This window comes from Sminthopsis crassicaudata, chromosome X (assembly GCF_048593235.1).
Source record: "Sminthopsis crassicaudata isolate SCR6 chromosome X, ASM4859323v1, whole genome shotgun sequence".
Classification (NCBI taxonomy): domain Eukaryota; kingdom Metazoa; phylum Chordata; class Mammalia; order Dasyuromorphia; family Dasyuridae; genus Sminthopsis; species Sminthopsis crassicaudata.
In genome coordinates, this window is record NC_133623.1 from 76,093,575 (window position 1) to 76,120,382 (window position 26,808).

Consider the following 26,808-nt stretch of genomic DNA (forward strand, 5'->3'; position numbering starts at 1 on the left):
AATTTACTTCTTCCTCTGTTCATCTGGGCAAGCTATATTTTTGAAGGTATTCTTCCATTATCAAATTTATTGGCATAAAGATGGGCAAAGTAATTCCTAATTATTGCTCTCATTTACTTTTCATTAGTGGTGAGTTCTCCTTTTTCATTTTTAAGACTACCAATTTGATTTTCCTCTTTCCTTTTTTAACTCAGATTTACCCTTAGGTTTATCTATTTTGTTGGTTTTTTCATAGAACCAACTCTTAGTTTTATTAATTAATTCAATGTTTTTTTTTACTTTCAATTTTATTAATCTCCCCTTTTATTTTTAGAATTTCGAGTTAATGTTAGCCTTGGGGGGGTTTTAATTTGTTATTTTTTTGGCATTTTTAGTTGAAAGAATCCAGGCCTTTTAAACCAACAGGGCTGTGTCCAGTGTCAACAACTCCAATGTAATTGTCAGATGATGAGAAAAGATTTAGAAAGCGGTAAATGGAAGGTAATTAGATAGGTTAACTTCCTGGGAGAGAGCGTTTGCTTGTATTTCTTCAGATGGAGAAGGAATCAGATGGGTGCCAACGAGTTGTATTCGCCTTGTCCATCGGAGAGACAGAAAAAGAGAAAGACCTCAAAACAAAGGAGACAATCTAAGAAACATCTGACACTGAAAGAGCATGGCTAATAAGAAGACTGTTAAAGAACTTTAAAAACCAGCAGGAATCATTGGATTTCCTAACACAAGATGAGACTAATGGACAATGGACTTATGGACATTTATAAATTCTCAATTTATGATTATTTGATCATGTTATTTGTTACATACTTCTAGCATGTGTTATGTTACTATGTACTATGTTACTATGTGTTTATGTAATCTATGTAATTATGTGTAATGCCTCCCATATTGATGGATTTATGTTTCAAGGTCATGACCACCCTATGTTCTAAATCAAAAGAAAGGAGGAGAATGTTAGGTTTTTACTAAGTGCTAATGAGATAATGAGATATTAGGTTCTTACTAAGTGTTAAGTCAGTACATATATTCATTGACCTTCCCTTTCTCTATTTTATGCAAGTAGGCCTGTAGAGTTATAACATTTCCCCTTATTACTGCTTTGGCTGCATCCCACAACATTTGGTATGACGTCTCATTATTGTCATTTTCTTTGTTGAAGTTATTAATTATGTCTATGATTTGCTGTTTTGGCCAATCATTCTTTAGTATGATATTATTTAGTTTCCAATTATTTTTTGGTCTATTTTCCCCTGGATTTTTATTGAATGTAATTTTTCATTGCATTGTGGTCTGAAAAGGATGCATTTACTATTTCTGCCTTACTGCATTTGAGTTTGAGATTTTTATATCATAATATAAGGTCAATTTTTGTATAGATTCCATGAACTGCTGAGAAGAAAGTGTACTCTTTTCTGCCTCCATTTAGTTTTCTCCAAAGATCTATCATATCTAACTTTTCTAGTATTCTATATACCTCTTTGACTTGTTCCTTATTTATTTTGTGGTTTGATTTATCTAATTCTGAGATTGCAAAGTTGAGATATCACACTATTATAGTTTTGCTATCTATTTCTTCTTGCAGCTCTCTTAATTTCTCTTTTAAGAATTTAGATGCTGCACCACTTGGTGCATATATGTTTAATATTGTTATTGCTTCATCATCTATGCTACACTTCAGCAAGATATAGTGGCCTTCCTTATCTCTTTTAATTAGATCAATTTTTGCTTTTGTTTGATCTGAGATCAGGATGGCTACCCCTGCTTTTTTTACTTCACCTGAAGCATAGTAGGTTATGTTCCAACCTTTTTACCTTTACTCTGTATGTATTGCCTTCTTCAAGTGTGTTTCATGTAAACAACATATTGTAGGTTTCTGGCTTTAATCCAGTCTACTAACTGCTTCCTCTTTATGGGGGACTTTATCCCATTCACATTTATGGTTAAAATGACTAATTCTGTATTACTTGCCATCTTGTTAACCACTGCTTATGCTTTTTTCATTTCCTTCCCCCTTATCTCCCTCCCCAGTATTAAACTTGTGAGCACCACTTGCTTCTCATAGCCCTCCCTTTTTAGTATCCCTCCCCTCACCTTAGAGTTCCTCCTCATATCTTACCCCTTTTCCTCACAATTTCTGTATTCCCTTCCCCTTAGCTTATTCCTTCCCTTTTCACTTTTCCCATGAGGTGGGAGAAGTTTCACCATAAATCGAATATGTCTAATATTTTTCTCTTTAAGCCAATTCTAATGGTAGTAAGATACACACTATGTTCATCCCCTTCCATTCTTTCTCTCAGATATGATAGGTTTCCTTTGACTCTTCGTGAGAGGTAGTACCCACACTTTACCCTTTTTCTGGTACAATTTCCTTCCCACCTCTAGTTTCTAGAACGAAGTATACATGTGTTCTTTATATGTTTGTATAGCAGAAATATAATTCCCAAGATTTTTTTTTACCTTTTTAGGTTTCTCTTAAGTTCTATATTTGTAGATCAAACTTTTTGTTTAGATCTAGTTTTTCATCAAAAATAGATGAAATTCATTTATTTTGTTGAGTATTCAACTTCTTCCCTGGAAAAAGATGCTGGTTTAAGTTATTTTTGGCTGCATACCAAGTTCCTTAGCCTTTTCGGAATATCAGATTCCAGGCCCTTTAATCCTTTAATATGGATGCTGTTGGATGCTGTTAGATCCTGAGTAATCCTTATTGTGCCTCCTCTATATATGAATTGATTTTTTTCTGGCAGTTTGCAGTACTTTTTCCTTCATCTGATAGTTCTGGAATTTGGCCACTAAATTTCTTGGAGTTTTGATTTTAGAGTCCCCTTTCAGTAAGTAATCGATGAATTCTTTCAATATTTATTTTACCCTCTGTTTCTATAACATCTGGGCAGTTCTCTCTGGAAGATAGTTTCCAGAGTCTTTTTTTTTCATCATATTTTTCAGGAAGTCCAATAATTCTCAGATTATCTCTCCTAGATCTATTTTCCAGGTCTGTTGTTTTCCCAAGAAGGTATTTGACATTTTTTCCCATTGTGTCATATTTTTGGTTTTGTTTGACTGATTCTTCATGTCTCCTCGAGTCATTCAATTCCATTTGTTCAATTCTGATTTTTTTTATTATAGCTTTTAATTTACCAGAAATATGCATGGATTTTTTTACAGCATTGACAATTGCCAAACCTTTTGTTATAATTTTTCTCCTCCTTCCCCCTCCCCCCTCCCCCTGATGGCAGGTTATATGTTAAATATGTTAAAAAGTTTAAATTAAATTAAATATTATATATATTATATATATTATATATAAATATTATATATATTATATATAAATATTATATATATATATATATATATATATATATATATATATATATATATCCAAACAGTTATTTTGCTGTACAAAAAAGTCGGACTTTGAAATAGTGTACAATTAGCCTGTCAAGGAAATAAAAAATGCAGGCAGACAAAAATAGAGGGATTGGGAATTCTACATAGTGGTTCTTAGTCATCATCCCAGAGTTCTTTTGTTGCGGTGTAGCTGGTTCAATTCATTACTGCTCTATTGGAACTGATTTGGTTTACTTCATTGATGAAAAGGGCCATGACCATCAGAATTGATCATCATATAGTATTGTTGTTGAGGTATATAATGATCTCCTGGTCCTGCTCATTTCACTCAGCAACAGTTCATGTAAATCTCTTCAGGCCTTTCTGAAATCATCCTGTTGGTCATTTCTTACAGAACAATAATATTCCATAATATCCATATATCACAATTTATTCAGCCATTCTCCAATTGATGGGCATCCACTCAGTTTCCAGTTTCTGGCCAGTACAAAGAGGGCTGCCACAAACGTTCTTGCACATACAGGTCCCTTTCCCTTCTTTAAAATCTCTTTGGGATATAAGCCCAGTAGTTACACTGCTGGATCAAAGGGTATGCACAGTTTGATAACTTTTTGAGCATAGGTCCAAATTGTTCTCCAGAATGGCTGGATGTATTCACAGTTCCACCAACGATGTATCAGTGTTCCTGGTTTCCCACATCCCCTCCAACATTCATCATTATTTTTTCTTGTCATCTTAGCCAATCTGACAGGTGTGTAGTGGTATCTCAGAGTTGTCTTAATTTGCATTCTCTGATTAATAATGATTTGGAACATCTTTTCATATGGCTATAAGTAGTTTCAATGTATGCATCTGAGAATTGTCTGTTCATTTCCTTTGACCATTTTTGATTCTGATTTTTAATGAGTTATTCACTCACTTTTTTATATCTTTTTCTAATTGTCCAATTGAGTTTTTAAGTGAGTTGTTTTGTTCTATGGAATTTTTTTTCCATTTTGCTAATTTTATTTTTTAAAGACTTATTTTCTTTTTCCAACTCACTAATTGTTTTTCAAGGATTTGATTTCTTTATCCACTTTATCTTTATATGAGTGGGATGACTTGTCCAGACTCTCTTGCCAAGCTTCCCTTTCCTTTTCCCATTTTTCTTCTAGCTCTCTTGTGAGAGCCTTTTTAAATTTCTTCTATTAGAGTCTTATGTGTTGAGGACCAGATCATATCCTCTTTGGGCATTCATCTGGAGACAGTCTGTTTTTAGTCTCCTCAGGGTTTAAAGTCTGCTCTCTAGCCATATAGAAGCTATCAGTAGTTAAGAGTCCATTTTAATTTTTTGCTCATTTTGTCAAAGAAGAGTCAAAGAAAACAATCTAACAAGAAAAACAAATGCAGTCTGCTTTTTTTTGGGGGGGAGGGGAGAGGGCTGGATGGTATTACCGAGCTTTCTCTACAGACTGCAGGGGCAGCAGTGAGGCACTAGCAGAACAGAAATGGCTGTGCTGTGTCTACGCTCTGAGGCTCTGAGAAACTCTGGGGTGTGTGTGGACAGGTCCTGAGAGACCCTAGCTTTTTGGGGTTATAGTCTTCATCCCCTGTGTTTTTACCTTCTCTGCTTGTCTACTGGCTTGCTGCCAGGGCAAAGTAACCAACACTGTGTTAAAGTTCTTCCTGAAGAAATGGTTGAGATCACACCGCACCCCCCCCCCTCAGGTCTGCTCAGATGTGAGCTGCCTGTCTTACTCTCACTGTCTGCTGTGTTGCCGCTGCCTGCCTTCAGTTTATGCCCACGAGCAAAAACAGGCCTTTTCTGGCAAATTTCGAGGATATCTTCTTTTGGTAATTATTTCTGTTATTTTTCAGTCAAGCACTAATTCCGAGGCTTGCCATGAAATAAATTATTCTGAGAGAAAATGTGGAGCTTAAGTACGTGTGTTTGTCCTCTTCGCTATCTTGGCCAGATGTCCTTTTATGTTTATTATTAATGTGGTCCCAAAGCACAGAAAAACATTGATTCATGTGTAGTCAGGGTGTCATTAGGAATTGTTCATAATGCTTCTTTACTGTTACCTCTACTAAATTTTCACCTTCATCCTATTTAAAAAGAAGTCTCTTTACTGTCCCTGCTATCTTGCTATTGCTGTTGCTGTCCTTGATTGCTGTTTTATTCACACCTCCAGCATTTCTGTTGCTTGAGGTGTTTGAGAAGCAAGCAATCTCTTCATTTCTTGTTTTCTTTCTGAAAGTATTTTGAAATGCATTTTTATTGTTGGCTATCTATACATGTTCATGTATGGTTAAGCTCAGCTTTTCAAGTAAGTCACCCAGGGTGAAGCCTATGTTTACTATGCTCTTTGGAAAATGTTATTCCATTTCTTCCTGCATTTTCTCTTGAATATGTCCCCTTTTTACCTCTGGTACTGTTACTACTTTAATGTTGGCCTTCATTACCTTTCTCCTTAACTGTTGTAGTAGCTGCTGGAAAGGGGTGTGGTTCTGCCTGCCTTAAATCTCTCCACATTCCAGTCCATTCTCCATTCAATCACCAAAATGATTTTCCTAAAGTATAGGTCTGACCTTGTCACCTCCCTGCTCAATAAATTTTAGGAACTCCCCGTTACCTCTAGAAGCAAATAAAAATGTTTTGTTTGACATTCAAAGCCCTTCATAACCTAAACTTCTCCTACCTATACAGTTTCCTTACATTTTATTCCCCCAAAGTGTACTCTTCAATCCAATAATACAGCCTTGTGGCTATTTTATAAATAAGAAAAGTTCAGGGTATTTTTTATGACTGTTCCCTATGTCTGGAATGCTCTCCCTTTTTACTGACCTCCCTGACTTCCTTTTAATCCTAGCTAAAATCACATCTCCTACAGGAAGTGTTTCCAGCCCCTCTTAATTCCAGTACCTTCCCTTTGTTTATTATTTCTTCTTTAGCTTGTATATAGGAGGTGAAGAAAAAGCAGGAAGTTGCCTTAGGTCTCCCCAGCTTTCCTTGAAACAACTTTAAATTATTATTCAAAACAAATTCTGGAGTGACAAAATCCATAAAAGGATGGGATAAAACTATTTTCCAACTCTAAAAGACTTAGAACTGCAGGAATTGTCTGTTTTACTTAGGTAAAAAGGGAGTACAACCCAGTGCAGGCAGTGTCTGTACAAGCCAGTGGGAGGCTCCTAACCCTAGCATAGATCAACAACTGACACACATGGTATTAGCTCACTATGACAGTGGCATAGTGGACCAGTTGTGAAAGGTTGGGAAAATAAATGATTGTTATGCAAGAGAATCATGAAAAAAGAGTCAGTAGTTTAGGGAAAAAAAATAACTTCTTAAAAAGTAGAATTGACCAAATGGAAAAGAAGGTACAAAAGTTAACTGAAGAAAATAATTCCTTAAAAATAAGAATTGGGCAAGTGGAAGCTAATGACTCCATGAGACATTACAAATCAATCAAGTTAAATCAAAAGAATGAAAAACAGAAGTAAATATAAAATACCTCACTAGAAAAACAACTGGAAATAGACCCAGGAGAGATTATTTAAAAACTTTTGGGCTACCTGAAAACCATGACCATAAAAAGAGCCTGGATAACATCCTTTAAGAAATTTTAAGGAAAACATCCCTGATCTATAAACACAGAGGATAAAGTAGTAATCAAAAGACTCCAACTGATTACTTCCTGAAAGAAATTTCAAAATGGAACTATCAAATAATATTATAGCCAAATTCCAGAACTCTTAGGTCAAGGAGGAAATACTGTAAGCAGACAGAAATAATTCAGACATCAAGGAGCCACAGTTAGGATCACGGGAGATCTATCAGCTTCCATGTAAAAGGATCAGAGAGCTTAGAGATCAGAGAACCCTGAAGTCAGGAGGACCTGAGTTCAAATCTGGCTTCAGACACTTAACACTTCCTAGCTATGTGACCCTGGGCAAGTCACTTAATCCCAATTGCCTCAGCAAAACAAAACAAAAACAACAAAACCCCCAACAAAACAAAACCAAACAGAGGAAAAAAATGAAAATTCAATGAAATGGGGGACTTTGAAACTTTCCTGATGAAAAGACCAGAACTGAACAGAAAATTCAATTTTCAAAAGAGAAGCACAAAAAGGGGAAGTGTTACACTATGTAGCAGAGGTGATTCATTGTGGACAGAAGAAGCTGAAGCAGGGCTGCAGCCAGGAGTTGCTGTGAGCCTCTACAATATGAGCTTCGGTGCCTGGACAAGATCCACAAGAGCTGTTGGAGGATCAAGAAAGGTTTCATGCCCAATATATAGGTAAAAGAAATATTCTATGTGAATGATCCCATGGAGAAATTATTGTTTGAAGAGTTAAGAAATGGAGATATTTGGTGACTTCTTGCCAGCAATGAAACAGATTGGCAATGTGGCTGTCTTATCTGGAATTGTTCATACATAATTTGATTATCTTCCTGATGTCCATTCTGATTATGGATTTACTATTGAAAATATGGCTGCCTTTGATATAAGTAACTCAGATATAGTGCCCCAGATAGCATCAGATTTGACATCAACTGTGGTCCCTGCTTTCTGAGAACCAGTCTTAATAAAAGTAATGTCCAGACTGTGAAGGAGCAACTTGCTTAAGTCATGTTTGACCACATTACTGTTGAGGTGGAATCAAAAGGAGTTATACTAGTGAATTCCAGGGATTTAGAGGAGGCTTAGGAGATGGGAATGTTCTAGTCTCTATGAGAAAGCTATGCCTGGGTTAATAATGAGCACTGTGAGGAATATGGGTATGGGCATAGGTTGACCCCAGTAAGGTCTTCCTCAGGGGTAAGAATGGAGGCCTTCCTCCACTTGGGACCCTAGGATCAGGGTCATTATGCTGAAATTCAAGTTGTACATGACATCTTTAATGGGTATGTTGCTAAGAAGATGGACATTGACCACAAGGGACAGAGATATGTGATGATCCATAGAGGAAGCAGAGGCCTGGGCCTTTAAGGAGTTACATTTATGCTGGTAGCCTTAGAAAAAGCTATGAAGAGAGACAAAGTTATTGTGAATGACAGTAAGTTGGCATGTGCACAGATCAGGTCCCCTGAGGAGAGGGACTACCTGAAGGGGACAGCAGCCACTGGAAACTACTCTTGAGTCAACTAGTTGTTCAGGATCTATGACATTTCTGACACATCACCAAGGTGGAACAATAAGTAGTGGTGGATGGGAAAGAATGGACACTCTTGGTACAGAAGAAGGGGTCCACTCAATCCTTTCCTCTGGACCAACCACTCACTACTGTACATTATTAGTTGACTGGACAGCCAGTCCTTTTGGGATGACCCATGGGAACCTGTAGCTATGTTCATGCTGGTACTAAGCAGAGCATGTTTGAAACCTTTGGAAAAACCTATCTTGAGTAAAATTTTGATGTAACTTTCGATTTCCAGAATGTTTTAGATAAATTGGCTGAATGAGCTTTGTGATCCAGGTCTTTTTCCTTAAACTGATTTTGTGAATATGTTGTGAATACCTACCATGCTGCTTGAATCATCAAAAAAGCCATTAAACTGAAACCAATTGCAGTTATCAAAGACTAATATCACAACTGGGCTCATCAGAGACCACTGACTAAATCTGACCTAGATATGAATTGAAATGCTCTTCAAACATCAAATTTACTGACCTACCTAATTAAATTGTACTTGGCACATTTTCCATTCCAAATTGACCCATAGGGGAGAAGACTCTTTAATTATCCAACATGATAAAGAAAAGCTACTAGAGGTACCATACTATCTCACTTATCTCAAAAAAGGGATAGAGTAAGAAAGAAAAGAAAAAAGAAACAAACACAAATTGATATAGCTTGCTTTGTATATATTTGTATGCATTAGACTTTCAAATTACTTAGGGACAGGGATGAGGATAGTCTTTTGCTTTTTCTTTCTTTTCTTTTTTTTTTTTAAATCCCCTCTGCTTAGCAGAGTGCGTGGCACATAATAGATGCTTAATTAATTAATGTTTATTAAATTGAAAAAAAATTAAATTGGTACAGTCTTCTGTTGTTTGAATTTCCTTTCCATAGTATTTGAAGGTCTTTCTTTTGATGGCTTATGAAGCTTTTTTCTGAATTTAATTCTTAACATTAACCATTGTATGTCTTGGAGGTGGCAGACTTGTTTTTCCTGAAGGTGATCTGTAATTTTTTCAATTGGTATTTCATTTTCCTGTGATCAGAAGGATTAATTATCTTAATTATCTTGTATTACTTCTTGCATTATGGTATTACAGGTTTTCTACCCTGTCATGTTCTTTTGGAAGATGTCATCTTTACATTGTCCCTGTGCATGCTGTTTTCAAGATCAGTTTTTGCTTGCAAGTGAGCTTAATTTTTTTAATGATTATTTTTGTTTCCCTTTTTCTAGATTATCCTTCTCTTCTGTATATTTGCCTTCCCAGTTTATTGCTCTCTCTCCCTTTTTTGTTTGTTTTTTAGTGAAACGCCCTCACAGATTCAAATTTGCCCATTATTTTTTACAGCACAGGCCATTAATTCTGCTCTTACATACAGTTCATTCCCCTCACATTCCACTGACTTCTTGTCTCATCAAATGTTCAATAATTTTCTTTTGTTTTTCAGTATTTATTCATAGATGTCTTAACTTGTTTATAAGCTCTGGGTGTCATATTTCTTTCTGTTGTTAATGTTTTCCATGTTTACTTATCTGCTAATGTTCAACGTGTTTGATATTTCTTCTTCCTGAAATCTTTGTTCACTTCTGTCTTAATTTTCTTCTTGATTTTCCCCTATTCACTTTCTGACTTGTAATGTGCCCTCCTGGCAGTTATGATTACTAGTCTGCCCTAGGCCCAACAGAGTACCTTTGACCACTAACCTTTGCAGTGTCAACTCTACCCGGCTCACCTCCCCTGAGGCCTTCAAAGGTCTCTGGCCACAATCTCTTGAATCTATAGCTTAATAACCGGTAGCGCGCTCAAGAAGAGCCACATGTAATCTTAAAAGCCTTTATTATACCTACTCACATAATGCCCTGACTGATGCCCTGACTTGTTGGTTCCCGAGTGAACACCTGGTTTGAAGACCTATGTGTTCACTACCAAAATCCTTACCTCTTTTGGCTACCCATCTCACCTTGGCCACCCAGGCTAGGGAGCCAGAGTAAAGAGAGCGACTGCTGCCTGCAGTGGGCTTATAAAGGGCCTGTGAGGTCACACACACAGCCAACCAGCGAGAGAGTCACCCATTACAAAACTATCTCAATGTGGCCAAGATCTCACCTACAAGGCAGTCAGTCCTAATATCCACAGAGATTACTTCCTGCGGGACTCAAATCTCCCGATGCACTGTGTCCACCCATTTAAAGGGCCCTTACACTGACTCTCTCCTCTGATGGTGATTTTCTTGAGGACTCTATCTTAAAGTGTCTCAGTCTCCTCTCATGCTGAGCAATTCACAGTTCACCTGTGTAAGAACTGACCCTAGCTGGATACCGTGCTCTTTCCTTCAGACTTGGTGAAGTGCTGCCACACATGTCCTGTTCCACACCAGTTTACTTAATTCCCTTGGCTTGGCGCTTTCATCTGCCAGAGAGCTGTCAAACTGGTGCTATGACTTTATGGCCCCTACAGGCTTTTTACTCCTGATGTGCTCTGGCTGCACAGTTGTCTATCATCACAAGGAAAGATTTTTGCAGCTTGTAGCCATGGTGTCCACAGTTTTGGAAAGAAGGAGAGGGAACGAGGTTGTAAGAGTTGGGGCCTTGGATTTGCTAGTGCATGCTTGCTCCATGTTGTATGGAAGGTAAGGGAGGGAATGTTAAGTGAATTCAAGGTCAGTGAGCATCAGGTTTTGGATTGGTTGGTTTATTTTTCATATTATTTTAGATTCTGTATATCCTCAACCATGGAGGCAGATGAAGGGTGTGTGTGTGTGTGTGTGTGTGTGTGTGTGTGTGTGTGTGTGTGTGTGTTGGATATATAATTTCTGTTTTGAAGAGCTTTGAGAGATTGTGGGGATCAGAGAAAATTTTAAGTCTACCATCCTGTGACTCCGAAGTTCATGAGCTAGGTCTTTAATAGCCATGTTCCAAAGTTGATAAATGTCAATAGTCATTTGTGGAATTTGCTTAACTTTATATTTGGGATGATTAAAATGTTCAGATTCACCAATTAAAATGGATCAGGGCTCTTCCTAACAACTGGAATTTGGGGATTGAATTGAATTCACTGGAGGACTAGATTTTCAATCAGTTTGCAAATCTTTGTTACTTGCTACTTGTATCAAATCATAACTTGGATTTCAGTTTCTTTCTCTATAAAATGAGGGGGAATGGACCTGATGGACTTGATGAATTTTTAGGTATCTTCCAGCTTTAAATTCATGATCCTATGACTACTTGGGACTTTTTATATTAAGAACTGAACTATGTAGACTTTCTTTTTTTATGAGTAATTTTTTTTATAACATTATCCCTTGTATTCATTTTTCCAAAATTTCCCCTCCCTTCCTCTACTCCCTCCCCTAGATGACAGGCAATCCCATTATGTAGACTTTCTTAAGATTATTTAGGGGAAGTCACTTCAAAGGACAGTGCTGGAAACTCCCAAGATCCTAGAGACCTTTCCTGAATTAAAGACATGGACAAATGTACCCAACACAATTTTCCGAGGGGAAAGATTAGGGTTAGGTCCATTTAAAAGTAGAAAACAGCTTTTATTTTCACTCCAGAGCTATAAAGACTAATTCTTTTTCCTCTGTGGTACTTCCAGTGAAAAGTGGGTGGAAACCTGAGTGGAGGACCCCCTAGGGCAGACCACTGAGTATTCTTCCCAAGCTCAGCAGAAATGGTGACCGTTCTCACATGACAACAATAGCACATATCGTTTAACTTAGCTAAGTTTCTGATTTCCTCTTTTGCTTTTTTTTTTACAGGACAGAAAAGGAGGGGCACAGCTAACTCCTCTTTCCTCACTGAAAGGATACAAAGTTTGGCCTGGGTGGGGGAGATGTTTGGATTTTGGTATAGTGGGTTAGGAGAAGCACTCTGCCCTGTTCTAGAGTAGCAGCACTTGTGACCTAGTGGCAGTAAAGTGGACAGCAACACAGATTCCACTAGCAATGGAGTAGTCCTAGCAGCAGTGGAATAGCCAGTGGCAAATCTAGCATAACTCTTTGCTTGGTATAATCTGGAACAAATAATGTTCTTCCACATTGATGCTAGAGTGTCCGATATATAGGTATCATAGACTAGGATGTTTGGGAGGTGCCTAGCTTCTAATGACAAAAAGTAGGTAACATTATTTGCTTAGTCCCTGTGGAATAAGGGAGAAGTCTCTCAGCAAAGGCTCCCAGATGATGGAGGCCAGTTCCAATGATCTTGTAATGGAGAGAGTCATCCACACTCAGAGAGAAGACTGTGGGAACTGAGGGTGGAACACAACATAGTATCCTCACTCTTTTTGTTGTGGTTTGCTTGAATTTATTTTTTTCTCCATTTTTTCCCTTTTTGATCTTATTTTTCTTGTCCAGCAAGAAAATGGTATAATTATGTATGTCTATATTGGATTTAACATATATTTTTTACCATGTTTAACATATATTGGATTACATGCCATCTAGAGGAGGGGGTGGGGGAAAGGGGAGAAATGGGAACATAAGGTTTTTCAAGGGTCAGTGTTGAAAAATGATCCTTGCATATGTTTTGAAAATAAAAAACTTCAATAAAAAACAAAGCCTCCTAAAGGGTTAGATTTGGTACTTCTTTAATGGAGCTCCATCCCACTCTAGTATTGCTTCCTTACTGTGCCAAAGCCTGAGCACAGACACTGATGCTGGGAATGGCTATCTTAGGATCACTGTTTGCTCAACTATGCTTGAAGACAGAAAAAAAGCAAAAGGTTCTGATTTCAAATCCATATTTCCACAATACCATACTGCAGATCTGGGGAGTTGTCATAGAAAAGTTGACACCTTAAATGGATTTTGAAGGAAGAGAAGAATGTCAACAGATGTTTTTTGGGGAAGCAAGGGGGAGGTATTCAATTCAGTCATGGTCAAAGCCACAGAGATAGAAGAAGGTAGGATAAGGGGAGGAAATACTTCTTTAATTATTTTGTTTTTCATAAGATTTTGTTCACTTAGGAAGATTCTCATATATGTAGGTTTAATAACAATAACATTTCATATTATAAAGAACTTTAAGGTTTACACAGCATTTTCCTCACTACTTTGTCAGAGTGGTAAATCAGAAAGTATAAGCTGCGTTTTACAAAGCAGGAAGTTGAAGCTCAAATCTGTTTGCCTGATTTGAAGTCTAGCACTTTTCCCTAACCCATATTGTCTCTCAATCTATACAATAGATTCACTTTACATATTTGGTTAATTATTGTTTAGTTTTCTTAGTCATGTCTGATTCTTTGTGACCCCATTGGGGTTTTCTTGGAAGATACTACGTGCTTTGCCCATCCCAGGTCATTCTACAGATGAGGAACTGAGGCAGATGGGGGTGAAGTGACTTACCCACATCATACAACTAGTAAGTGTCAGAGGCTGGATTTGAACTTGTCTTTCTGACTGCAGGCCTGCTGTTATAACCTACTACACCACCTAGATGCCCTTTGGGCAATTTGGGTTTGATTATTCTACTGTACTAGTAGTGTAGATGTGTCCACAGGAAAAGAACTTATTGAAATATATCTCATGAGGCAGTATAGAAAAGCTCATTGAACTAAACATCTAGTTGAGTACTATGAGTCCTCCTTGTGTGCAACCAATTTACTGGGTACGTAATTTAATACACAACACTCATTTCCTCATCTATACAATGGGAAAAAATATTGATGAAATGTGTCAAATGCCTGCAGATATGAATTGCTTTACGAATAATGATCATCAGTAACCTACCAACAACATAGCAGTTTTTATGAAAGGATTAATTTTTGGAATATTGTGAATGTTAACTCTAGGCATTCACTACATTTGCAAATATCCTTGTTCTGCTTTGCCAATCTCTTCTAATTCCCAGGCCCTCAGAGAAATCTCTGGTCACTGTTTTTTGCAGTGCTTAAACCAATTTTACCAAGCTACCTCTGTCTGAGGTCTTCAGAGATCTTTGGCCATCATTTCATAGGAATGATAGTTTAGATACATGGTAGAGTGCTTGAGAACAGCCATGTGCAAGCTCAATATCTTTTATTCACGTGTTTACATCCTGCCTAGCTGACCTCCTGCTGACTCCCACTGAACACCAGGTCAAAGAGGGCAACTTCCTCCCCACAGTTTAAATAGGGTCTATGAGTACACACAACAGCCAATCAGAGATGGAGACTCCTCCTGTTAACAATGCCATCTCAATGTGGCCAGAGTTCCTGCCCATTAGGCAGTCTCTGTTTACTCACAGAAATCACTTCTGGGAGTCTCAAGTATTATTGCCTGTTTACTTCCTATTGCACTTGTATGTGACCTGACCCTTACACAATATCTCTTTTTTCATTATTATAAAAGGTTTGTAGGTTTCACTAAAATCCCCAAACTGAAGCTGCTAAGGCTACCTTATTTCATTTTGACTTGGGAGAATAGAACTGGTAATTGTGATGTGGTGAAAAGAACCCAGGGCTTGAGTCCTAGCAATGCTATTTAGTAGTTGTATGATATGGGACAATAAAGGCTGTGCAACCTATCTCATATTATCATTGTGAGAAAATTACTTTGTAAACATTAAAGTGATATATAAATTTGATGTAATAAATGTTGTCATTATCAAGTTTGTGCTCACATGGATCTTCTTAGAGTTGATACCTCCCCATCTTCACTTTTGAAATTTTTCCTGCATATAGTAGAAAGCTCATGAGATTTGGTATCAGAAGACCTGGGTTTGAGTCCTAATTTTGCCCCTTACTATTTGTGTGAGTGTTAATTAGTAGAAGGACTTTTACATTTAGTTGTGAGGCACAGAAGGACTTGAGCTAAAGAAGGAAAAGAAGGAATTTTGAAGATGATTTTTAGAGGTCTAAAGTGGTGAAGAAAACCATCAATTGAATTTGGGAAGGAGAGGATTTCAAGTTTGAACTGAATAGAATGGTATTGGTGAGACAAAGGAAAGGAAGTATATGGCTGGCAATATGATGACTTGCTGAGGAGAGTGACAACTCCAGAATTGCCCCCCCCCCCACCAAAAGCAATTTGTCTTAAAGGATCTGCAGGAAAAACTCTACCAATAATGGTAGAGGACTGATGATCTTACTTCTGGGAAGTTCAGAGAGCAGGAAGAATGTCATAATTGCTTTCATGGGATGTTCGTATTTATTTATTTGGTATTTTCCCCCAATTACATGAAAAACAATTACCTGACCACTCCCTCTTCTAATAGGTCCTCTCTTTTATCACCCCTCCTTCCCATATCTCATTCCTCTCCTATTTTCCTGCAGTGTAAGATAAATTTCTGTACCCCTATTAAATATGTATGTTATTTCTTATTTGAGCCAATTCTGATGAGAGTAAGGTTCACTCACTTACTCTTTCTTCCCCCTCTTACCCCCAATATAAAAGCTTTTTCTTGCTTCTTTTTTATGGCAGATAATGTGTACCATTCCACTTATCCCTTTCCCTTTCTCCTAGTACATTTCTCTCTCACTCCTTAATTTCATAATTTTTACAAAAATCCATTCATATTCAACTCACATCTGTGCCCTGTTTATACTTCTTCTAACTGCCATAATAATGAGAATGTTTTAATAAGTTACAAATATCCTCCCATGTAACATTGTAAACAGATAAATCTTATCAAGTCCCTTATATCACTTTCTTCATTATCTCCTTATGCTTCTCCAGAGAAAACCTTGATCATGGAACACATGGATCAGCATGGTATGTGTGATGACTTTTACACTGGCATGAAGTATCTTTGTCCCCAAGTTAAGTAATCAAGACATTTTAATATTTAGATATTTCAAAAGTTCAATGATTTCATTAGGGTGGCTATTCCACTCGTGAATGAGTTACCTCTATGACAACAAATTCATTGTATGGCCCAGTTATATTCCATTCCCCTTTATATATATATATATATATTTACAATTTCTTGCTATCATGAAAATTTCTCCTATGAATTTATTGATTTCATGTATATGAATGTATGTATGTCTCTATGTATTTCCTTTCTTGACTTTCTTATAGCAAATGTCTAGCATCTGGGTCAAAAAGTAATGCATTAGAGAAGGACTTGAGTGAAAAAAAGGGATTTTGTCAAAACCATAGCCAACAATACATCAATATAGTTCTACACAAAGATGAAAGTTAATTCGAAGAGAAATTCCTTCATTTAAGCCTATGTAATCCTGTTATTTTAAACTCAATTGAACAGTAAAAAATTAAGCATGTTACTAGTTAGGAGATAATGTGATGTAGTATATGGAGATCATCTGGCTTCGGAGTCAGGAAGGACCAAATTCAAGTCTTAATCTTTTACATATACTAGCTATATGACCATGGGCAATTCACTTAACCTATGTCCCAGGCAACTTTCTAAAACTCTAAGTTACAGACAAATTACTAATCTGCATTGTTGGAAGGAGGTTTTACACTAAATTACACTGAGCATTTCCTACAGTAGTGAAATCATAGATGGGAGCCCTATTTACTGGAGACTGGGGAATATGGATGAAACAAACCTTGTCCCGTCCCTCAATGATCTTGCATTCAATGAAAAGATAGAATATGCACAAGCAACTGTGAATAAAATGGAATTCAAGAAATACAAAGGAGTGGGCCAAAGTGGTCTGGCAGATTCTAGGGGAAAAAAGATCTTTCCCAGCTGGAGGAAGTGATAAGCTACATAAAATCACCGGATGATTTAGCAAGGAAGTGTCTTAAAGATCATGCAATTCATCCTCTTATTTGTAAAGAGTTGAGAATTAAACACAAGACTTCTGCCTCCAAATCCAGGTGATCTTTCCAAAAGGTGAGAACTAAGTTAGGCCTCCTTAAAGAAATGGAGGAATTGTATAAGTGTTATTTTTAAATTGATTGCTTTTTCTTTTAAAAGCTAATTTGAGCAACATTAGTTATTCTTTAAACACAAGTGACTTCCCTAAGCAGACAAACAAAATTTTCTGTTGAGAAGTACAAATTGTTAAACTGTGGAACACAGAGCTATTTGTAAGCTTTGCAGGACCATATTTCACTGTGTGGGTTTGCAAGCTGAAGCAGTCCTTGTTGCTATGAGACCAGTCCCACACCCTCTCTTATCTCTTTGCAACAGTTTTATTTGGTATTGCCTTTTTTTTTTTTTGGTTTTTTTTTTGTTTTTGTTTTTGTTTTTTTTTTTTTGTTTTTGTTTTTGTTTTGTTTTTGTTTTTGTTTTTTACAATGTATTAAAGAGACCCCTCAAAATAATTCAGTTATGTAGAGAATTAATATTTCTACTTTAAAGAATTTGTGAAAATGTCTTGGTCTTTATTACTCAGAGCTTTAGATCAGATTATAGGTCACACCTCATAAGCAAGATATTTTTAGTTGTTATAGTATTTAATTTTTTTATTGTTCTCTCATATTACTTTGCTGAAGACATTGTGTTTATTGTTTGCCTGGTTCTGCTTTAATCACTGCATTACCTCATAAAAGTCTTCCTATGCTTCTCTAGCTATTCTTATTATTCAAATTCATAGTGTGTGGCCCAGTGATATTCCATTCCCTATCTAATAGGTATGTATTCCGTTTATAATTCCTTGCTAGCATGAAAATTTCTGCTTTGAACTTATTGATTTATATATATATATATGTATGTATACATACACACATGTACACATATGTATATGTGTATGTATATACCAACTTTCTGTGATCTTCTTGAATATCTGTGTCAAAAGCTTTGAGCATTTAGGTCCTTTTTTTTAAAGAGCCCAATTCTAAATTGCTTTCTAGAATAGTTGGGGCAATTCCCAGATACACCAATAATACATTAATGTGTCTGGCCTGCAACAGTCCCTTTAGCATTGACCATTCATATCTTCTTGTCATTTTTGCCAGTCCGTTAGGTTTGAGGTAAAAGCTCACAATCATTTTGATTTATTCTATTTATTAAATATCTGAAACAGTTTTTCTTGTGGTAAATAGCTTTCATTTTATGAGAGCAATTTTTAATTTAAATACATTTTCATTAATATTTTCTGTTTCTTAAATCATAATAGTATCCAATGTATCCCTTCCATTTTCTTCCCAAATAGTCATCCCATATGACAAATAGTATATTTTAGAGAAGAAAAGGAAAAAAAATGTCAGCAAATTGATTGACACATGGAAGTAATAAAAAAATGCATATAACAAAACACCTGTGAACTTTCCACTTCCATGAAGGAGTAGCTTGGGAGCATCTTCATTCAAGTCCCATTTGATCTTTATAGTTTAATTATATTTACTTTTGATTTTGGCGTGTATTGTTCTTTCTACTTACCTTATTGTTATCACTGTGTGTATTGTTGTCTTGGGTCTGCTTACTTCATGCTGTATCAGTTTCATTTAGGTCTTTCTGTGCTTTTATGTATTCATCACAAATATTTCTTATAGATCATGTTCATCTTAGGCTACCTTCTGAGCTTCAGGACTCTTTGGAACACATTATTTTATTTTTTTCTCATACATTTTCTAGTGGTTGTAGAATAATCTTCAATTATTTGAATATTCTTTCCTTTGTATTTGAAGATCCTTCTCTTCATAGCTTGCAGAACTTGTTTCTAAACTGAATTATTAAATTAAACCACTATGTATCTTAGAGTTTGCAACCTTGGGTTTTTTTCTGAAGGTGATATGTGAATTATTTTAATTGGAATTTTGTTTTCTCTTATTAGAAATTTTGGCTAATTGTGTTCTTTTAAGAAATCTATGAACTTTAGCTTGTCTTTGTGCATGCTATCTGCAAGATATGTTTTGCTTGTATAGAGCATATTTTATTTTAGTGTTTTCTTTTTGCTTCTCTTCTTCTAGATTAATTTTTACTTCTATGTATATATATATTCCCACTCTTTCATTCTTTTTTTGGTGATGTTTAGCATTGCAGATTCCAGTTTTCCTATTATATTATTTTTATCTTTAGGACATAAGTCTTGCTACATAATACTCATTTATCTTTTAAAGCACTTTGGAATTTGTGGTAGTTCTATGTTCTCACATTCCACAGGGTCTTCTTTCTCATCAAATGTTGGATCATTTCCCTTTATTTTCCAGTATTCATTTAAAGAGTGTTGAACTTGCTTAGTAGCTCTGAAGGCCATATTTTCTTATTTTGTTACTGTTTCTTTCTATTAACTATCTTCTTATGTTTAAGGTCTTTGATGTTTCTTCTTCCTGAGATCTTTGCTACTTTCAGTCTTACCCCTCATTCATTTTCAGTCGCTTATCAGTCGCTTCCTGACTCCCTCCCCTCTGATTATAGTTTCCTTTAGAGTTTTAAATCTCAAATTCTCAGCCTCCTCCCATCATAGATAATTCATCATTCATTAGATGAAGCTTTTGCCCTAAGTGAGTTTAGGGTGGTCAGAAATGACCCCAGCTGGATGTTGTGTGCTTTCTCTTTGTTGGAGTGCTATACAGCACACTCTGTATGCACAGTGTCTTGTCTTGGTGACCTGTCACAGCTCCTCGTGTTATTCAGTTCCCTAGCCTAATACAGGTAGTTCAGTGTTTTGTAGCCTTGGCATTTCTGCATTGCTGCCTCTGGCAGACTTTCAATCCTGATATGGCCAAGCTGGCTGTCAAGGCCCAAGTAAATTTATGCTGCCTGGATCTGGGGTTTCCACAGTACTGGAAAAAGGGAAGGGATACCAGGGTGCAGAGATAATTTTTGAGGTAAGCTTGTGTTGTGTCCTGTAGTCTGTTAGTTTGGCTTCACTGCCAATGTTTGGGGGGGAGGCAGGTGGATTAGGGATAACTTGAGCTCAGGCTCAGTGACCATCAATTCCTGGACTTTTTTTGGGAGGGATAGGGGTTACTTTCTTTTGGATTCTGAGTGTCCTAGACCATGTTAATTGCTGAAGTTGTCTTATCTTTAGAACATAATTTATGTTTTGGAGAAGTCTGATAGTTCATGGAAATCAGAGAAAATGTCTATTCTGTCATCTTGCTGCTCACATCAGAACTGGTTGTTACACAGTTTGACCACTTATCCCTTGGAAAATGCTCTTTAGTCCCCTATGTTTCCTATGTTTAAGTTAATTTCATATCTATCTATCTATCTATCTGTCCATCCATCCATCTATCTGTCTGTCTATCTAGGTATCAGATTCTTACCAGGGATATTTGATGCAAAAAAATTTCCCTAATCAACAGTTTCCCTTATCCTAGTGAGAAAAAGCTTTTTAATTTTATATAATCAATTGTTCTCTCTTATTTTCTTGTCATTATCTCTATTCCTTGTTTGGTTAAGCATTTTCCTTCTTGGATATGACTGGGAAAATTACTGATGCCATTATTTTCCAATTTTTTTGTAGTGTGATTTTTGATATTCAGATGGTTTTCATTGTGAGATTATTGATCATTTGATGTAATATACTGATCTAAACCAAATTTTTGATAAACTTCTTTCTAGTTTTCCCAGCAATTCTTGTCAAATAATGTTTTTCTCAGGCATTTTATATTCTTGAGTTTGTTAAATATGGACTGTCAAAGTATAATTGCATTTGAGCTTTAGGTAGTTTCACTGCTTTGTCTTTTTTTTTTGTAATTAGTACCAAACAATTTTTATGTTTACTGTGGAATGATATAATTGAACATTCCCACTTCATTTCTATTTTTTCATTATTTTCACTGAGAACTTTTTGTTCCTCTGAATGAATTTTATCATTATCTTGTTTAGCTTTTAAAAATTCACTGAGTAGTTCAAATTGTTATAGCACCAAATCTGTAAGCTAATTTAATTTTGTTATACTGGTGCTGCTTCAAAATGACCTCTCCAATTCTTTGTCATTCTTAATATTCTTAAATTGGGTGCATCTTGCTAGATGGCTCACAGATGTTTTATGCAATATGTAATTATTTGAATGCCATTTTAAATGTTATTATTTCCTCTTGTTTCCTTCCTATTAGTTACTGTTATTTAAAAATGCTGGTGCCTTTGGTATACTTATTTTGTTCTCTGATTTTAGTGTTACTGTTAGTGGTCTCGGTTTCTTTGTTGATTCTCTAGAGTTTTCTAAGTTTGTCACATGTAAATATGGATCTTTGTCTCCTCTTTGTTTGCATTTATGCTTTTAATTTTAATCTTTTGTTTTATTGCTATTTCTAGTTTAACACCAGTGGATATGTCCTTCTTACTTAGTTCAGCAAGCCCTGAGTAGAAATGGTTGGGGGGGGAGGGACTGATATCACTGCTTATGCTGTTTACTTCTTGTGGCCCCACTACTTCCTTTTAGTCTCTCTTCCTTCGAATTATTAAAGTCTCTTTAAAAACTCTAGGACGTGACTTAATTCCTTATAGAAGATTGTGATGCTCAATTAGAAATCACTACTCAAGGCTTAGAGAATACTTCTCCATGTGAACTAAAAATCATAAATGTCAGTCAGTTCTCAAAACTTTTTCACAGCATTTCTAGAACTATGTCAAATAGCAGTGGAGTAATCTTGTTTGATTACTGTTATTTGTTGGGAAAATTTCTAGGAATTTTCCATTGCAAATAATACTACTTTTTGTTTAAGATATGTACTTTTTATTGTATTTAAACTGGTTTTCTTGTGTATTGCTTTTTAGAATTTTCATCATAAATTAATATTATATTTTTCAGGTTTTTTCTTAATATGATCATACATGTAGAGCTGGAAGGAACCTCGGAGGTCATCTAATCCCAATCTTTCATTTTACAGATGAGGAAACTGAGGCTGAAGGAGATTAAAGTAGGCTTTAAACCCAATTTCTCTTACTTCAAAGTCTGTGTTCTTTCCATTGTATCATATGTATATACTAATATAATGATATAATTATATGGCTTTTGTATATTTTAGTTATATGTTACTTATTTTTTTCCTACTATTGAATCATCTTTATATCACTGGTTTAAATCCAAATTGTTCATAGTGAATTTTGGGGGGATTCATTGCTGTAATCTTTTTGCTAAGATTTTATTTAAAATGTTTGCATATTGATGTATTATTGATGTTGGTATATAGTTATGATTCTAAAAAGATAAAACAAAGAAAAATATTTGCCTTAAAAATGAGTCTGAAAGAAGAGCTTTCCCTCTCAATTTTAGACAATTACTTATGTAACATAGGTATTAATTTCTCACTACATGTTTGATAGCATTCCCCCATAAATCGATCTATACCAAAGTTTTTTTATGCCTTTATGGAGGAGTATGATGTAGGATCTAGAAAGTCAGCCTCAGAGTTAGGAAGACCTGAGTTATATTCATAAATGTATTGTTAAATGTTTAAAACTGGCTCTCTGAAAAAATTAATCATGTATACATGATATACTTTTAATTTTAATATGTATTATTGACAATTTCTCCATCACTTCCTTGAGTCTAGAGCATCAACAAAACACTCAAGACTTAGTTTGTAGTATTTGTCAATTTATGAGATACAAATTCTCACACTGAGGTCAGTGCTGGCTCCAGCACATCCATGGATTTCTACTTTTTCCTTTATGAATTGGGATGTTATGTCAAATCATGTGTATGTATATATCTATAGCTAGTATTTGGTTGTGTCCTTCCCAACAAGTTTTTCCTTTATTTCTGTTTTCTTATTTCTCTTTCTAGTCTAGTCTAGTGTAGAATTGAAGTGACCAGTTACTAATTCTCTACTCCCTTCACCTAGTTAAGATACTCATCTCTGGTTTTTACACTTTCTCTCTTTTTAAAAAATTCCCATCCCTTTATGTTCAGAATTCCAAGGGTGACATTTATTTTGTTTATGACTATTCCCTCCTTGGTTCTCCCCCTCCTTCATATCAAACTTTTCTTTTTTCTTTTCTGTTTCCCTGTTAAGTTTAATGAATTTTTATGTTAGGGTTTGTGTGTATGTGTGTATGTGTTGTGTTATGTGTGTGTTCTTCCCTCCTTTGTCTATTTCTTATATGATTCATAAGATGCCTGCTTCCCTCAATTCTTCCTTCATATTTGTATCTTCTTTTCATCTGTCCCACTTAAGTTTATATTCCTTCCCAATATATTTCTTTTCCCTTTATTTCCTCTCCTAAACCCAACAAAATAGAAAAAAAAAACCAATGCACAAAGTCCCTATGTTACTACTTAACTCCCTTTATGATTATTAGACAAATTAAATTCTCAAAGGAGGTTTGTCCCTTTTTCATAATTAAATATTAAGCACTTTATCATTTAGCCCTTTTCCAATTATTCTTATGTAATTAATTACCCTTCTAAGTTTCTCTTGACTCACATGTTTATATTTCAAAGTTTCTGCCCTGCTCTAATTTTTTCATCAGGAATGTTTGAAAGTACTTTCTTCTATTAAAGATCCATTTTTATCTTATACTATTAAATAATTTTAAATTAAATTCTTTCTCCTTGGTCAGTAGTTTTCAATAGTAGATTCCTTATATTTTCTTCAAAATTTTTATAGTATTTTGAATTTGTTCAAATATTTCTAATTTTACGGAATTATGAGTTTCTGATTACTTTTTCTATTTTGCAGGAACTCCATTATTTGGGTAAGATTTTGTACTTTTTGTTCTAAAGTATTTATTCTTCTACTGTTTTTTTTCAAGAGCCTTGTTTCAATTCTAAATTAATTTTTTATTTCTTGCTTCATTTCTTCTTACCATTTTAGTAGTCTTTGTGGCCAAGGAATCTTTTCTCTGTGGCTTTACTAGTTTTTGTTGCAGACTTATTTTCTTAACTTCTCTAATCTCATAATATTTTTTTCATTATGTTTAGTGGGGTTTTTGTGTTATATCATATTTTCTCTGTTGTGACCCTTCTTCCCAAGTTCACAGGCTTTTGTTCCATTTATCACGTTTGAATTAGTTTCTTTGGCAAAACCACTATTCTGGTTATTACTGGCTTCTGGATGTCTTTTTATATTGCTTTTAGTCCAGAAAAGCTTTTCTGGACTAATGGACATGCTTTGGCTTTCTTGTGGTGATGGTCGTGGTGGTGGTTTTTATTGCTGTTTTATCTGAAGCCTTCTTAATCATTGCTGGAACATGGATTTCTCTACGTTTTGTGATGCCATTAGGAATGGATTGTGTTAAATCGGGGGACAAGGGAAGCAGACATTTGCTAACAGCCTCTTGGGGGTTGCCTTGTCATGGGGTCTTGGTGGTGGGTAATGGAGATATGGAAAGTAGGCACTTGTGTGTAATATTCTCTCTAAAATAAAATGTTCTCTATTGAGGTTTTCTGGGGGTCTCTGGAGACAGCCTTTGTTTCAGTTCAGTAATCACCAGGAGAGTAACCAGGGGTTAAAGTCCAAATCTTTTATTGTCTCCTTCCAAGTCTTGTCTCCTTCACTGGGGCTCAGTTAGTTTTTCTGAAGGCCTATCTCTCCTTCCAAGAGCTTGAGCTCCTGCCTACCTTCTCTGGCTTCTGAATCTCCCCAACTGAATCCTGCCTGAGGCTCCTAGCTTATATGCCCCACACTGAGTATACACCAATCATTATATCACTAGGAAACCATTATTTCCTATAGGATTAAATCAATGCTAAAATAGATTTAACCATTATCTCCTGAATTCCACTTAGTACCTTGTTTCAAGTTCTGGCCCATAACATCTCCTTGTAGGATTAAATCAATCCTACTAAACCATGCTAAATTTAGCTTAACTAATTTAGGTAACTATTTCTGCTATCAATTCTACTGATTTAGTACCTTGTAAGAATCCTTTGTTTCAAGTTCGGAGTACTGGCCCATAACCCCACAAGTACCTCATCACTGGGTATAATTTGGATGGCAGGAGGTCAGGTTCAAGCAGGAAATTGGAAGTGGGGGACCTGCAGTTCAGCTTTCACTAACTGCATTGGAATCTGGTCTAAGTGGTGGTGATGATGGAGGAGATAAGAATAGAGAGCCTTCAGGTTAAGTACCTAAAGTTGTTTCATTACCAAGTCAGGGACCAAGGGATGGTAGGTTGGGAGGGAGGCAAGAAATGGAAAGCAAGGGCCTATAGGCGTGGGATACTTAGGGATACTTGTTTTATCTTTTCTTTATAATTGTTCTCTTGTACCTTCTTTGTGTTTCTCTTATTTGGAGCTTGCACCATGAGGAAGATGCCCTGGCTGTTGATGAATAAAGAAAAGATATAGATATAAAAGAATAAAGAAAGATGAATAAATCAAATTCATTTCAACATTCTGTAACCAACCAGGACCCAAAATAGAACCCCTCAACATTCTAACTCCTGAATTTGGTAGCTTAGGTATGTCTATATACCTTTCTACTACTTAGAGATTAATAATCAAGATAATATTATTCCATCTATTAGTAAAAGTATGATAATCAATGGATTATGCTTATGGCTCTACTTAAAATACAAGTGAATTAGAGTTATAGCTTACTTAGGAGGCAGCTTCTCTCCTTAGCTACCATTCCCTTCATAACATTCCATGTTAGCCCTAACCTTTCTTTGTACCTATGCATTGTGCCCTGTGGAACAACTGTTCCACTTTTTTTTTTTTTTAAAACAGCCATATATATAATGCTTTATTTTTTTAAGTACTTACATTATACTTATACATTAAATCATTTGGTTCTTGCTACAACATTATTACATAGTTCCATAAGTATTATCACCCCCAATGTATATGAGCTGAATATCAGAAAGGTTTTATGATTGACTTGCCTATAGAAATTTAAAGCTACCTAAGAAGTAAACAAAGAAGTATTTAAACCTAATTTTTTCCTGACTCCAAGTCCTGTGTCCTTTCTCGTATACCACACTTCATATAAAGAAGTGTGTACTTTTTTTTATAACTTTTTATTGACAGAACATATGCATGGGTAATTTTTTACAACATTATCTGTTGCACTCACTTCTGTTCCGATTTTTCCCTTCCCTCCCTCCACCCGCTCCCCTAGATGGCAGGCAATCTCATACATGTTAAATATGTTATAGTATATCCTAGATACAATATATGTGTGCAGAACTGTACAGTTCTCTTGCTGAAAAAGAAGAATTGGATTGAAAAAGTAAAAGTAACCTGGATAGAAAGACAATAATGCAAACAGTTTGCATTCAATTCCCAGTGTAGCTTCCCTTGGTATAGCTGTTTCTGTCCATCATTGATCAACAGGAACTGAATTAGATCTTCTCTATGTTAAATATACACTTCAATCTGAATACATCTTCATACAGTATCGTTATTGAAGTGTATAATGATCTCCTGGTTCTGCTCATTTTACTCAGCAGACTTACATGAAGTCTTTCCAAGCCTCTCTGTAGTTATCCTGCTGGTAATTTCTTACAGAACAATAATACTCCATAAAATTCATATACCATAATTTACCCAACCATTCT

At 35.7% G+C, this 26,808-nt stretch overlaps 1 pseudogene; it reads left to right on the forward strand.

Moving 5' to 3' along the window:
- LOC141549076 (RNA-splicing ligase RtcB homolog) overlaps positions 1-12,980 on the forward strand; it is a 58,506-nt pseudogene extending 45,526 nt beyond the window's left edge.
- Positions 12,981-26,808: the final 13,828 nt, after the last annotated feature.